This window comes from Dromiciops gliroides, chromosome 3, assembly GCF_019393635.1.
Source record: "Dromiciops gliroides isolate mDroGli1 chromosome 3, mDroGli1.pri, whole genome shotgun sequence".
Lineage (NCBI taxonomy): Eukaryota > Metazoa > Chordata > Mammalia > Microbiotheria > Microbiotheriidae > Dromiciops > Dromiciops gliroides.
The window spans coordinates 492,466,596-492,481,288 of NC_057863.1; the positions used below are offsets into that span (position 1 = coordinate 492,466,596).

Genomic DNA, 14,693 nt, shown 5'->3' on the forward strand with positions numbered 1-14,693 from the left:
CCCTTTCCAATTCTTAATCCCAATAATTTCCAATTCTTAGCCACAACAAAAAGAGTAACTGCAGTTATTTTAAATGGAATTCATCTTTCTATCTCTATCTTTTTCCTGCTGGACTTTGTTGGTAATATATGGAAATGCTAATGATTCATGTGAATTTATTTTATATCCTGCCACTTTGCTGAGGTTAGTTAGTTCAACTAGTTTTTTAGTTGGTTCTCTAGGACTCCCTAAGCATACCATCATAATGTCTGCAAAGAGTGATGGTTTTATTCCTGCATTGCATATTCTAATTTTTTCCATTTCTTTTTCTTCTTTTATTACTGCAGCTAGCATTTCTAGTACAATGTTGAATAATAGTGGTTATAATGGACATCCTTGCTTCACCCCTGATCTTTCCAGGAAGGCTTCTACCTTATCCCCATTATAGATAACGTTTGCTGACGATTTTGGATAAATATTACTTATTATTTTAAGGACAGCTCCATTTATTCCTATGTTTTCTAGAGTTTTTAAAATAGGAATGAGTGTTGTATTTTATCAAAAGCTTTTCTGCATCTATTGAGATAATCATGCAGTTTTTATTGTATTCTTATTCAATTGATGAATTATAGTGATAACTTTCCTAATATTGATCCAGGTCATAGAATATGGTCTTTGTGATAAATTGCCATAATCTCTTTGCTAGTATTTTATTTTAAATTTTTACATCAAATTTTTTAGAGAAATGGGTCTGTAGATTCCTTTTTCTGTTTTTGCTTTTTCTGGTTTAGGTATCAGGACAATATTTGTGTAATAAAAGGAATTCAGTGTGACTCCTTCTTTGCTTATTTTTCTGAATAGTTTACATAGTATTGGAATTCTTCTTCAAATGTTTGGTAGAATTCACTTGTGAATCTATCTGGTCCTGTGAGTTTTTTTCTTAGGAAGTTCATTGATCATTTTTTCAATTTCTTTTTCTAAGATGGTATTATTTAAATATTCAACTTCTTCTGTTAATCTGGACAATTTATATTTTTGTAAATATTCATCACTTTCTATTTTATATTTCTATTCATCACTTACATTATCCGATTTATTGGCATATAATTAGGCAAAATAGCTCCTAATAATTGTTTTAATTTCATGTTCTTTGGTGATGAATTCACCCTTTTAATTTTTTTATACCAGTAATTTGGTTTTCTTCCTTTTTAAATTCAAATTAACTAATGGCTTATCTAATTCATTGTTTGTTTTTCATAAAACCAGTCCCTACTTTTATTAGTTCAATGCTTTCCTTACTATCAATTTTATTAATCTCTCCTTTGATTTTCAGGATTTCCAATTTGGGTATTTAATTGGAGGTTTTAATTTGTTCTTGTTCTATTTTTTTTAGTTGTATCCCCAATTCATTGATTTGATCTTTCTCTATTTCACCGATCTGTTTCAAGATATAAATTTTCTCCTAAGTATTGCTTTGACTACATCCCATCAATTTTCAAATGTTGTCTCATTGTTGTCATTCTTGGTAATGAAATTATTGTTTCTATGATTTGTTCTTTGACCTACTTATTCTTTGGTATCAGATTATTTAGTTTCCCATTAACTTTTATTTTCAGAGCAATGAGGGTTAAGTGACTTGCCCAGGGTCACACAGCTAGTAAGTGTCAAGTGTCTGGGGTCGGATTTGAACTCAGGTCCTCCTGAATCCAGGGCTGGTGCTTTATCCACCGTGCCACCCAGCTGCCCCCCATTAACTTTTAATTTATGACTCCATGGCCCTTTGTTGAATGCAATTTTATTGCATTATGATCTGAAAAGGATGAATTTAATATTTCTGCTTTTCTGCACTTGATTATGAGGTTTTTATGCCCTAATTAATACATGATTGATTTTCATGAAAAAGGTATACTCCCTTCTACTCTCATTCAATTTTCTCCAGAAATCTATCATATCTAATTTTTCTCAAATTTTATCAGTCTCCTTAACTTCTTTCTTGTTTATTATTTTGTGTTTGATTTATCTAGTTCTGAGTGGGGAAAGTTGAGGCCCCCCACTAGTATAGTTTTACTGTCTATTTCCTCCTGTACCTCATTTAACTTTTCCTTTAAGAATTTGGATACAATACCATTTTTTGTATATATGTTGAATATTGCTATTTTTTCATTGTCTATGGTCCCTTTTAGCAAGATATAGATTCCTTCTTTATCTCTTTTGATTAGATCTATTTTTTATTTTGCTTTGTCTGAGATCATGATTGCTACCCCTACTTTTTTTTAACTTCTGCTAAAGCATAACAGGTTCTGCTCTACTCTCATATTTCTACTCCATGTGTTTCTCTCTATTTCAAGAGTGTCTCTTATAAACAAAATATTGGATTCTAATTTTTAATCTATTCTGCTATCCTCTTCTGTTTTATGGATGAGTTCATCCCATTCACATTCACAGGTATTATTATGAACTGTGTATTTCCCCCCTTCCTATTTTTTTCATGTTAATGGTTCTCTTTCTTTTTACTCTGTCCCACCCCAAAATTTTATTTTGTTTCTGACCCCTGCCTCCCTTAATCTATCTTCCCTTCTGTCAGCACCCCTATTCTCTTACTCCCTTCCACTACTACTTTCCTGTTGAGTAAAATAGATTTCTATACCAAACTGAATGTTTATGTTATTTCTTCTTTCTGCCAATTCCACTGAAAGTTTCAAGCATTGCACACCACCTCCCATCTTACCCTCTACTGCAGAACTATTTTATGCCTTTTTATGTGAGATAATTTTCCCCATTCTTCCACTTTCTTCCTCCTTTTTCCAGTGTAACCCTGTTTCTCACCCTTTAATGTTATTTTTTAAGTCATCTGATCATAACCAATTCACTCCTGTGCCCTCTTTGTATACTTCTTCTGCCTTAATAATGATAAACTTCTAATAGTTACAAGTATTTCCTTCCCATGTTGGTATATAAAACAGTTTGACCTCACTGAATCCCTTATGATTTCTCATTCCTTTTTTATTCTCGTCTTACCTTTTTATGCTTCTCTTGAGTCTTGTATTTTAAAGTCAAAAGACTCAGCTCTGGTCTTTTCATCATGAATATTTAAAAAGCCCTCTATTTCATTAAAGATGTATTTTTTCCCAGAAGGATTATACTCAGTTTTGTTGGGTAGGTTATTCTTGGTTGTAATCCTAGTTCCTTTGCCTTCCAGAAGATCATATTCCAAGATCTCTAATTCTTTAACGTAGAAGCTGCTAGATCTTGTGTTATCCTGACTGTGGCTCCATTATACTTAAATCATTTCTTTCTGGCTACTTGTAACATTTTCTCCTTCATCTGAGAACTCTTGAATTTGGCTATAGTATTCCTGGGAGTTTTCATTTTGGGAATCTCTTTTAGTAGGTGATCAGTGGATTCTTTTGATTTCGATTTTACCCTCTGGTTATCAAGGGATACCTTGATAATTCGAAATGTGACTCTTTTTTAAAAATAGGTTCTTTTCTTGATCTTGGCTTTCAAGTATTCCAATAATTCTTAAATTACCTCTCCTTGATCTATTTTCCAGGTCAGTTGTTTTTCCAATGCAATATTTTACTTTTTCTTCTATTTTCTAATTCTTTTTATTTTGCTGTTTCTTGCTATTTCATGGAGAGGCAGCTAGATGACTTAGTAGATAGAGCACTAGGCCTAGAGTCAGGAGGACCTGAGTTCAAATACAGCCTCAGACATTTATTAAATGTGTGACCCTGGGCAAGTCACTTAACTTGTTTGCCTAATCCACTAGAGAAGGAAATGGCAAACCATTCCAGTATCTTTGCTCAAAAAATCCATATGGAGTCACACAAGAATTGGACACAATGGAACAACAATAATGATGACTTATGAAGTCATTAGTTGTCACTTGCCAAATTCTAATTTTTAAGGAATTATTTTTTCAGCAAGGTTTTGTACCTCTTTTTCCATTTGGCCAATTTTGCTTTTTAAGGTGTCATTTTCTTCAGTATTTTTGTGCCTCTTTTACCAAACTGTTGACTTTCTTTTTGTGATTTTCTTGCATCATTCTCATTTCTTTTCCCAATTTTCCCCTACCTCTCTTATTTAATTAAAAAAATTCTTTTTTAGCTCTTCCAGACATTCTTTCTAGGCTTATGTCCAATTCACATTTTTTGAGGCTTTGCATGTAGCTGTTTTGATTTTGTTTTCTTCTTCTGGGTTTGTGTCTTTATATTCTCTGTCTCCATAGTAGCTTTCTATGATCAATTTCTATTTTTTTGTTGTTGTTCACTCATTTTTCCAGTCTATTTCTTGACTTTGAATTTTATGTTAAAGTTGGGTTCTATTCCTGAGGTGGAGGGCTCACTGTCCCAAGCTTTAGGATTTTTGAGCTACTGTTTTCAGAGCCAGTTCTGGGCATCTGAAAGTTTTCATTTCTTCCAAAGTAGTATAATCTAAGCAGAGATGTGGTCACTGGTCTCCTGGCCTGTGCTCTGGCCCAGAAACCTCCACAAGCACTTCTCTCCACAATGAAACTGTGACCAGGGCTCCTGCTCTTCAGGGCCCACAATCACCAGTGTGCTAATGTTCCTTTTCACCCTGGAACCATGACCCAGAACTGTGTATGGGCAATGCAATAGGGTCTCCCACACAGTTCCAGCAAAAGGTCCCCAGTAAAATCCTTCTGACCACTTGTTGGACCCCCTTCCCCACCATCTATGGACTGAGACCTCCTGAAGCTGCTGTCTGCTAATGCAGCCACTCCCAAGGATTGATCTATCCTGCCTATGCTTCATTCCTGGGGCCAACCACCACCACAATGACACAGACCTTTCCTGATGACCTCCTAAGTTGTCTTGGGAGGGACTGGAGGAACAGAGAATCATTCACTCACTGAGAACAGGAGAGAGTTTGAGATTCAGAAATTCTGTTTTCAGAAAATCAAAGCAGCCTTTAAATATTACTATAGTTTACCTGCCCAGCATATAATTTCTTGTTTTGCTGTCAACAATAAGTTTCCCCAAGACCTGAGAGAGGAAGGACTTGTAAGCAAAGGGCATTGCACAACTTCTACAAGGCAAGGCAAGTCTTAGGGGAATATGAAGTTTCAGGAGACCTTTACAGTTGGAGGGAGGGCTAGCCAATGAGGACCTGGCATGGAGAGTGTAAGCAATAGTTCCTGATTGCAACAATCTCCCACATGAATGCTTGAGAAGCCTCTTCTGGAAGTAAGTGAAGGTGTGGAATGGAGAAGCCCTGCCCCAGTTCAAAGCATATTCAGATGCTCTGTAACTATTTCTTGTTGTTTACTGAGTGGTAAAGAAAAAACCTTTTGGTCGACTACTAGTGCACAGTGGAAAAAGCACTGGCCCCGGACTCAGAAACTTGACCCGTACCAGCTGTGTGTAATGATTGGAATGACGCCACCTGCTGGAGACTTACTGTAGAAGAGTTCCGCCCATGAAGCGAAGGTCTTTGAGGGCAAGACCAGGAGTCTTTTCTTTGGCGTCAGGAAGTGACGTGGGCTAGTGGGAGGAGGAAGGAAGAGACTGGCGCTTGGTCTCACTCTCTTTCCTGGGGACTCTGGTGGAGAAAGGAGCTAAAAATGTGCTCTCCCTTTAATAGATAGGAATCTAGGCCTTTCTCTCTCTCTTTACCAAATTCTTATTCTCCTTCATAAATGCTTAAAAGTCTAACTCTTGCTAAAGCTTATAATTTATTGACAACCACTCATTAGATATTTTAGACAGTTTAGCTAGAATTTTAGCCCCTAACATGTGTGACCTTGGGCAAGTCACTTAACCCCCTTGCCCCACAAAAATTTAAAAAGACAAAAAACAACAAAAAAATAAAATAACATTCTTTCCCTTCCTCCCCCAATATTTTGGTTCCAAAAGGTTGTCATGCTGGGGTGGGAGTGGGGATAAGCTCCCACTCTCTATAAAATGCTCCAATGGCGTGTGTCTCAAATAGCCTCTGACAACCGAAGCCCAACTCCTGGCCTTCTCATGGCAGAACTGTTTTCACTAACAGGAGAAGAGGTGAAGGTGAGTCACTGGTGCCTTAAAACCAGTCGCTTCGGGCAGGTGGGGCTTGTTAGCCATGGCAGGCAACCCACCTAGGGGAAGGAACCCTGATTTTAAACCTCTGCTGCCTTGCGGCTATACCCATATATGGGAAAGGCTTCGGGAGTTAACCTCAAGGAAAAATCAGGAGTCTCTTAGGCAGTTGGATGTTGGACATCACATCCCTCTGGCAACTCCTGCAGCAGCACTGGTGCCAAATTGTATTAGTTCTGCCTCTCCTTTGGATCCACCAATGTCATGGAGGAGGAAAACCTGCTGCATGGGCAACACTTGTTTTCCTCCCAGGCCAGCACCCTGGAGAGGACACTCCACGGGGGTAGATACAACACGGGATGTGGCAGTTACCAGTTATAAGTCACTCAGGAGCTGTGGCTCCCACATCCAACTGCACAGCCACACTGTGGCCTGTGGCTCTTCAAGGCACTGATCCATGGTCATCCACGACTGGTGGAGTACTACTAGAAGGGAAAACTGGGGCAGCTAGGTGGCGCAGTGGATAGAGCACCAGCCCTGGAGTCAGGAGGACCTGAGTTCAAATCCGGCCTCAGACACTTGACACTTACTAGCTGTGTGACCTTGGGCAAGTCACTTAACCCCAATTGCCTCACCAAAAACAAAAACAAAAAAAACAAACAAAAAACAAAATAGAAGGGAAAACTGCCTAACAATTGGAACTGTCCAAAAGCAAAACAGGCTGCCTAGAGCCTTCAAGGGGAGTCCATGTGACCATTTGCTGGAGAAATGTATCATGGGATTCTTTCTCACTGTGGTTTTGAACCCAATGGCCTCTGATGTCTCTTCCACTTATGAGTCTATGATAAAATTCTGCACCTACTTATAATATTTTTAAAGTTTTAAAATATAGAAATATAATTATTTTTATTCAGTATGACAAAAAGGATCCATATGAAACCAAGAGTCAATATTATATTTGTATTCTGTGTGTCAAAGACTCTCTCCTGACACCAAAGGGCCAAGGTCACACTTTGGAATCTCTGTCTTATCTAACTTATCCCCTACCCAGGTAGAACTTGAGAATTAGAATTAGAGGGTCTAAGACTTCCTCAAGGTTCACCAACCACCAGGTCCATAAAGCATAGGTCCAAAAACATAGAAGAGTGTTATTTAGAAACTGAAGTGAACAGATATGACTTGAAAACAAGTATTGTCTTCATTGCAGAAGCCAGGCTCTCGAAAAGCTAGTCTACAGAGAAATGAGTTTAGTACCTCAGCTAGAGACATGAAAATTCTTTCCTATCTCTTTGTCAGAGTATCAGAGTGCCTCTGACCTTTTGATGGGGAGGGGGACAGTGTTTTCTTTCTTTTTATACCTAGATCCTACAGCTACACCTTTCGCATTGAGTTTCTTTAGGTAGAGGTAAGAATTGCCCTTACTTGGGCAATGAATGAGACTATTTTTCATTCAGCAGCAGCTAGGTGACACTATGGATAGAGAATCAGGTCTGGTGTTAGGAAGACCTGAGTTCAAATCTGGACTCAGACACTTACTAGCTGTGTGACCCTAGGCAAGTCACTTAACCATGTTTGTCTCAGTTTCCTCATCTGTAAGACAATATATTGGAGAAAGACCACTCCAGTATCTCCACAAAGAAAACCTGAAATGGGGTCACAAAGAGTCAGACACAACTGAAATGAACAACATTTTTCATTTAAATTTGCTTATGGTGAACTAGTGCTATCTGGCTTGTCACTTCCCCAGCATTTGGCCTGGCTCACACTCCTGTTATCACCTCTTACTGAGTCTTAGGGTTCACCACCCTCTTTCCATTTGTTTTGCTGTCTCCCATCTTCCTCCAGCACAGCTGGATCAGGTTATATAAATTACCCTGGCCTACTGCCCAAAATATGTCCAAAAGGGGTTATTAAGGGAGGGGAAAAACACCCCACACAGGCTCTTGCAACTCTAAGGTAAGGTTCAATATCTTCCATACATATTTAATAGAGAAACTCTAATGGAATTTCCACTAAAATAGAAACAAATCAGATGTTCTTTCACCATTTCAAGTTTTTTTTAATGCTAACTGTAGCATTTAAGCATGAAAAATAAAATAAACTATTGATAATCATGGGGATATGTCTGTCTTCATATTACATGATTTTGCCTAGAAAAATCTAAGTGACTAAACAAAAAATTGAAATAACAAATTACTTAAGAAAAAGAATGGATTATAAGATTAAGCCACAAAAATTATTTGCATATGTGTATACCAGTAATAAAGACCAAAGAGAAATGATAGAGAAGTACTATTCATAATAATGAGCAAAAACAATATATGAATATTAATCTGCCACTATACACCAACATCTTTCATAAAGACAATTTCAAAATTGTTTTTAACAAAAAGTAAAGGAAGATTTGAATAAGTGGAGAACTACATGTGTGACTATAACTGCAACCTAACAAAATGTCAATATTTCCCTAATTAATTTATAGATTGAATAATAAGTTATAATACCAATGGATTATTTTATAGATCTGGATCAAATGATAATGAAATATTAATGGAAAAATAAATGGATATTTGTATACATTTATAGCATACAAGTATACTTAGGGGGAGATATTAAAAATTAAAATTGACGGCAGGTACTCGGCTTACCAAATTTCAAAACATCCTATAAAAAGGTAGTTATCAACTATCTGGCACTGGATACAACACAGAAAAACTAATCAAGAGAACAAAAAGATGAATGTACATACTATGTCTTGCTTGGTACTTATTTTTATATTCTCCCCACAGAACATGAAGGAAAAAATGAATGATGAATTTAATTAAATTATGGATAGTAGGTCTATTTTATCTATCAAACAAAAGGAATAAATTATTGGGGGAAATATATTTCCTTATATTAACATTTTTTAAAAATTTCGAGGGGCAGCTAGGTGGCACAGTGGATAGAGCACCAGCCCTGGAGTCAGGAGTACCTGAGTTCAAATCCGGCCTCAGACACTTAACACTTACTAGCTGTGTGACCCTGGGCAAGTCACTTAACCCCAATTGCCTCACTTAAAACAAACAAACAAACAAACAAAAATTTCAAACAAAGAATTTATCTAAGTAGAAAGAAAATTAAGAGATTGAAAAAATGAGATAAATATACCTGATAAAATCCTCATATATAAAAATAAACATTTTAAAGAATAATCCTGAATTCTCAATGTGTTTTTTTTAAAGAAATGACAAATCAATATGATCAGAGGAGTTAGTAGAAGAGACCTTGGGGATGATTTAATTCAATCTAATCATTTTGCAGATAAGGAAACCGGTTCAGAAAGGTCAAGTGTAAGTAGCAGAGATAGGTCTCAAACCCAGATCTTTTGACTTCAAATCCAGGGCTTTTTAAAAAAATCATATTACATTTCCACACATAAATATTTTAAAAACTCATTGAAGCTCTCTAATAATCAGAAAAATTAAAGTCTAAACAAGTGTGAAGTGCCACCTTATAAGCATCAAATTATTATACTTAGATGCTAATTTTAAAGTGATGGCATTACAAGTGATTTTAAAGTGACAATATTCAATGCTGGCAAAGGTGTAGGGAAGAAGCCCCTCTACTTCAGTGCTGATAGCAATATAAAATTAGTGCAATGGTTTTTGGAGAGCACTGTGGCTATATACAATGGGTCACCCTTTTGATCTCAATACTATGGCTCTTTTGAAAAATGTAATTTAAAAAGAAAAATAGGCCTATCTGTACAAAAATAGTCACACCCGGCTTCATTTTTAGTATCAAAAAGCTGGAAAGCAAACCATATTGTCAAATAATTGGGGAGAATTTAGACAAAATAACATGTTAATGTAATGGGATGTTATTTTACCATGAAAAATGTCAAATATGAGTAATTTAAAGACATAGGGGAAAAATTAAGTAATTTGAAGTGGGGCACCTAGGTGGCACAGTGGATAGAGTGCAGGGCCTGGGGTCAGGAAGACTCATCTTCCCAAGTTCAAATCCAGCCTCAGACACTTATGAGCTGTGTGACTGGGCAAGTCACTTAATCCTGTTTGCCTCAGTTTCCTCATCTGTAAAATGAGCTGAAGAAGGAAATGGCAAACCACTCCACTATCAAGAAAACCCCAACCATGGCCATGGAGAGTCAAACATGACTGAACAACAACAACCTAAAGTGAAAAAAACAGAACGATAGATATACTGAATGAGCTTATATTTCTTTTAAGAAAGAACTAAATTTTATAGATTTACAATGAAAAAGGCATCAGAGGGAAATTATCACTCAACTATTTTGCAGAAGTAAACATACATAAATATATGAATATATGCATATATATAGTTGGATGTATATATGTGACATATATACCCATTTTTACAATGTAAATACTTCTGAGTACATTTTTGAATGCAAGGATTTATTTTGGGTTTTCCCCTTACTATCTGTGCGTGTACTTCTTTAGAGAGTTGTTAAATTATAAAATTATTTTTAAAATAAATTAATAGTTTTTTGCTTCCCATATTTTCCAATGTCTGGCTACACTGATTAACCCAAAACTATTTAAGAGGTTTAACTCACATCTCAGGAAACCCATTTGGATCCTAGAAACAGGGTTCTCTGGGACTAAGGAATTAATGGAGTTGTACTGAAGTATCTGAGAACACTCTACAAATCTAACCTACTGAAATTCCCTTTCCTCTAGTGATGCAAGTAAGTGCAATGTTCTCTTTGCTCAAGAGAGGGGGCTAGGGACCTGAGGCATGAAAGGGGTCCTAAGTTGACCCAGTGGCAAAGAGAGCTTGAGAAACTTAAGGTTCCTCTTTCCCATGTCATTGTTTTGAACTCCACAAGCTTCAGGAGCTTTTTGGAGCCCTGACTAGTACTGAGGGCAAAGGAGAAGCTCAGTCTTCCTATGAAAACTCTTTATTGATTGTGCATATGACTACTACAAATCTCCTAATATTTAGATTTGTGAAGTTCTAACCTGGACCAAACTACCTCCAAACTTCCCCTCTTTGAATGCTCCTTACCTGGATAAAAATGAGAGACTTGAAAAGTTCATTCACATTTTTTATATTGATTGTGGCCAGTACTGTGAAGGGAAAGGAAGAATATTGTATAAACTGTCCTGAAACAACCTGTCATTGAGGAAGGGAGGGATGCTAGGTGACATAAAGGGACCAAAATGCTTTTAGAACCTCAGGTTGGAGGAGTAGAACCCAACTGCTTCTGGATAATTTCTATTGGCTCATTCTTAGGCATCCTGGATTTATATCAAAACTTGAATGTAGGGGCAACTAGGTGGCACAGTGGATAAAACATCGGCCCTGGATTCAGAAGGACCTGAGTTCAAATCTGGCCTCAGACACTTGACATTTACTAGCTGTGTGACCTTGGGCAAGTCACTTAACCCTTATTGCCCCACCAAAAACAAAACAAAACAAATCAAAACAAAAACAAAACTTGACGAGGCGGAGCCAAGATGGCGGAGAGGAAATAGCAAGCTGCCTGAGCTCTCCTTCTGTTCCCTCAAAAAGAACATTAAGTCAAGTCTCTGGACGGATTTTGAAACTACAGAACCTGCAAAGAGACAGAGAGACACAGTCTTCCAACCAGAGATAATTTAGAAGACTTCAGGAAAAGGTCGGTCTGACTCGGGTAAAAGGGAGGCACAGTGCAGGGCAGCAGCCCAGCGCCGAGGGGGTCGGGGCAAGTCAGCAGGAGCTGCGGGCCACAGCCAAACAACTGAGGCCCCTGGAACCTGGCTCAAAAAATCTGGTGGGCAAGAAGGACAGTGGAAAAACCTACCTGCACCAGCTGAGAGGGCAAGTCGCCAGCGGTAGGGCCAGGAACAGGATAGGCACAACCAGGCACACAGACGCAGTGTGCTTAGACAGGAAGTGCAGGGGGATGAACTGCACACACTCTAAAGGCCTCAGAGTAAAAAGACGGTCACACAGCACCTATACCCCTGCACAAGAAGCCCAAAACAGGGACCCTGGTGCCCTCAGAGCAGACCTCAACTTAAAAAAAAAAAAAAAGCTGCAATAATGAGCAAGAAGCAAAAAAGAGCCCTCTCCATTGAGAGCTTATGTATCAATAGGGAAGAAGCCAACACAAACTCAGATGAGGACAATACCTTCAAATTGCCTACATGTGAAGCCTCACGAGGGAAGGTGAATTGGTCTCAGGAACAAAAAGCCTTCCTGGAAAAGTTCAAAAAGGATTTTAAAAAAGAATTGAGAGAAGTAGAAGAAAAAATGGGGAGAGAAATGAAAGCAAAACAAGAAAACTATGAAAAAAGAATCAGCAGCTTGGAAAAGGAAGCACAAAGATTGACTGCAGAAAACAATTCCTTAAAAAATTCATCTGGCCAAATGGGAAAAAAAGTGCATAATTTCACTGAAGAAAACAATGCCTTAAAAAATTCATTTGGCCAAATGGAAAAAAATGTGCATAATCTCATTGAAGAAAACAATGCCTTAAAAAATTCATCTGGCCAAATGGAAAAAAAGGTGCATAATCTCACTGAAGAAAACAATGCCTTAAAGATTAAAATTGGTCAGTTGGAAGAAAAGGAATCCATGAGACACCGAGAATCAGTCAAGCAGAATCAAAAGAATGAAAAAATAGAAGAAAATGTGAAATACCTCATTGGAAAGACAACTGATCTGGAAAACAGATCGAGGAGAGACAATCTGAGAATCACTGGACTGCCTGAAAGTCATGACCAGAAAAAAGAATCTAGACACCATATTCCAGGAAATTATTAAGGAGAACTGCCCTGATATCATAGAATCAGAGGATAAAATCATCATTGAAAGAATCCACAGATCACCTCCTGAAAAAGACCCCAAAAGGAAAACTCCAAGGAATATTGTAGCCAAATTCCAGAATTATCAGGTGAAGGAGAAAATACTCCAAGCAGCCAGAAAGAAGCAATTTAAATATCATGGAGCCACAGTTAGTATTGCTCAGGACCTGACAGCTTCAACATTAAAGGACTGCAAGGCTTGGAATATGATATTCCGGGAGGCAAAGGAGCTTGGATTGCAGCCAAGAATCTATTACCCAGCCAAAATGTGCATTCTCTTTCAGGGGAAAAGATGGACATTTAATAACATTGGGGACTTTCAATCTTCCCTGGTGAAAAGACCAGAACTGAATAGAAAATTCGATCTTAACATACAAGACTCAAGAGAAGTTTAAAAAGGTAAACACAGGGGGGAAAAAGGTTATTCAATTAGGTTAAACTGTTTATATCCCTACATGGGAAGATAATACTCATAACTCTTAAGAACTGTAAATGTGTTTGGGCAGAGAGAAGGACTTTACACAGAGGGTATAAATATAAATTGTCTTTGATGTGATGATACAAAGAAAACTAAGGGGTTAAAAAGGGAGTCTATGGGGAGGAGAGGAAAGGGGAGGTGGAATGGGGTGAATTATATAATATGAAGAGGTGAAAAAAAACCTATTACAATAGAGGGAAAGAAAGGGGTGAACATTGTTTCAACCCTACTCTCATTAGATTTGATTCAAAGAGGGAATAATATATACATTCATTGGGATAAAGAAACTTAGCTCATTCTTTAGGGAAGCAAAAAGGGAAGGGAAAGGGGGGGGATTGATAGAAGGGAGGACAAAAGCAAGGGAGAAAAGGGTAAAGAAAAGAGATGGGGGTAATAAAAAGGGAGGGCAGATTGGGGGAGGCAGGGGAAAGAAGTAAAACATCAGTGAGGAGGAATAGGGTGAAAGAAGGGGGGAAAAGTACAAAGGGGGTAAATATAATGGAGGGGAATAGACAGTCAGTAATAATAACTGTGAATGTGAATGGGATGAACTCTGCTATAAAATGGAAGCGAATTGCAGAGTGGATTAAAAACCAGAATCGTACAATATACTGTTTACAAGAAACACATTTGAAGCAGAGAGATACACACAGAGTAAAGGTAAAAGGCTGGAGCAGAATATATTATGCTTCAGCTAAAGTAAAAAAAGCAGGGGTAGCAATCCTTATCTCAGACAAAGTGCAGGCAAAAATAGATCTCATTAAAAGAGATAAGGAAGGAAATTACATCTTGCTAAAAGGTACTATAGATAATGAAGTAATATCAATATTAAATATGTATGCGCCAAGTGGTATAGCATCCAAATTCTTAGATGAGAAGTTAAATGAGTTACAAGAGGAATTAGACAGTAATACTATACTAGTGGGGGATCTGAATCTCCCCCTCTCAGAATTAGATAAATCTAGCCAAAAAATAAATAAGAAAGAAGTGAAAGAGGTGAATAGAATGTTAGAAAAGTTAGACATGATAGATGTCTGGAGAAAATTGAATGGGGATAGAAAGGAATATACCTTTTTCTCAGCAGTACATGACACATTTTCAAAAATTGACCATGTATTAGTGCACAAAAACATCACAGTCAAATGTAGAAAGGCAGAAATAGTAAATGCATCCTTCTCAGATCATGATGCAATAAAAATTACATGTAAGAAAGAGCCAGGGAAAAGTAGAATGAAAATCAATTGGAAACTAAATAATTACATTCTAAAGATGAATGGGCCAAACAACAAATCATAGAAACAATCAATAACTATATCCAAGAGAATGACAATAATGAGACAACATACCAAATCTATGGGATGCAGCCAAAGCAGTGCT

The 14,693-nt window shown here is 37.4% G+C and overlaps 1 pseudogene; it reads right to left on the reverse strand.

Moving 5' to 3' along the window:
• Positions 1 to 14,693, reverse strand: part of LOC122747821 — a 94,475-nt pseudogene that overhangs the window by 23,096 nt on the left and 56,686 nt on the right.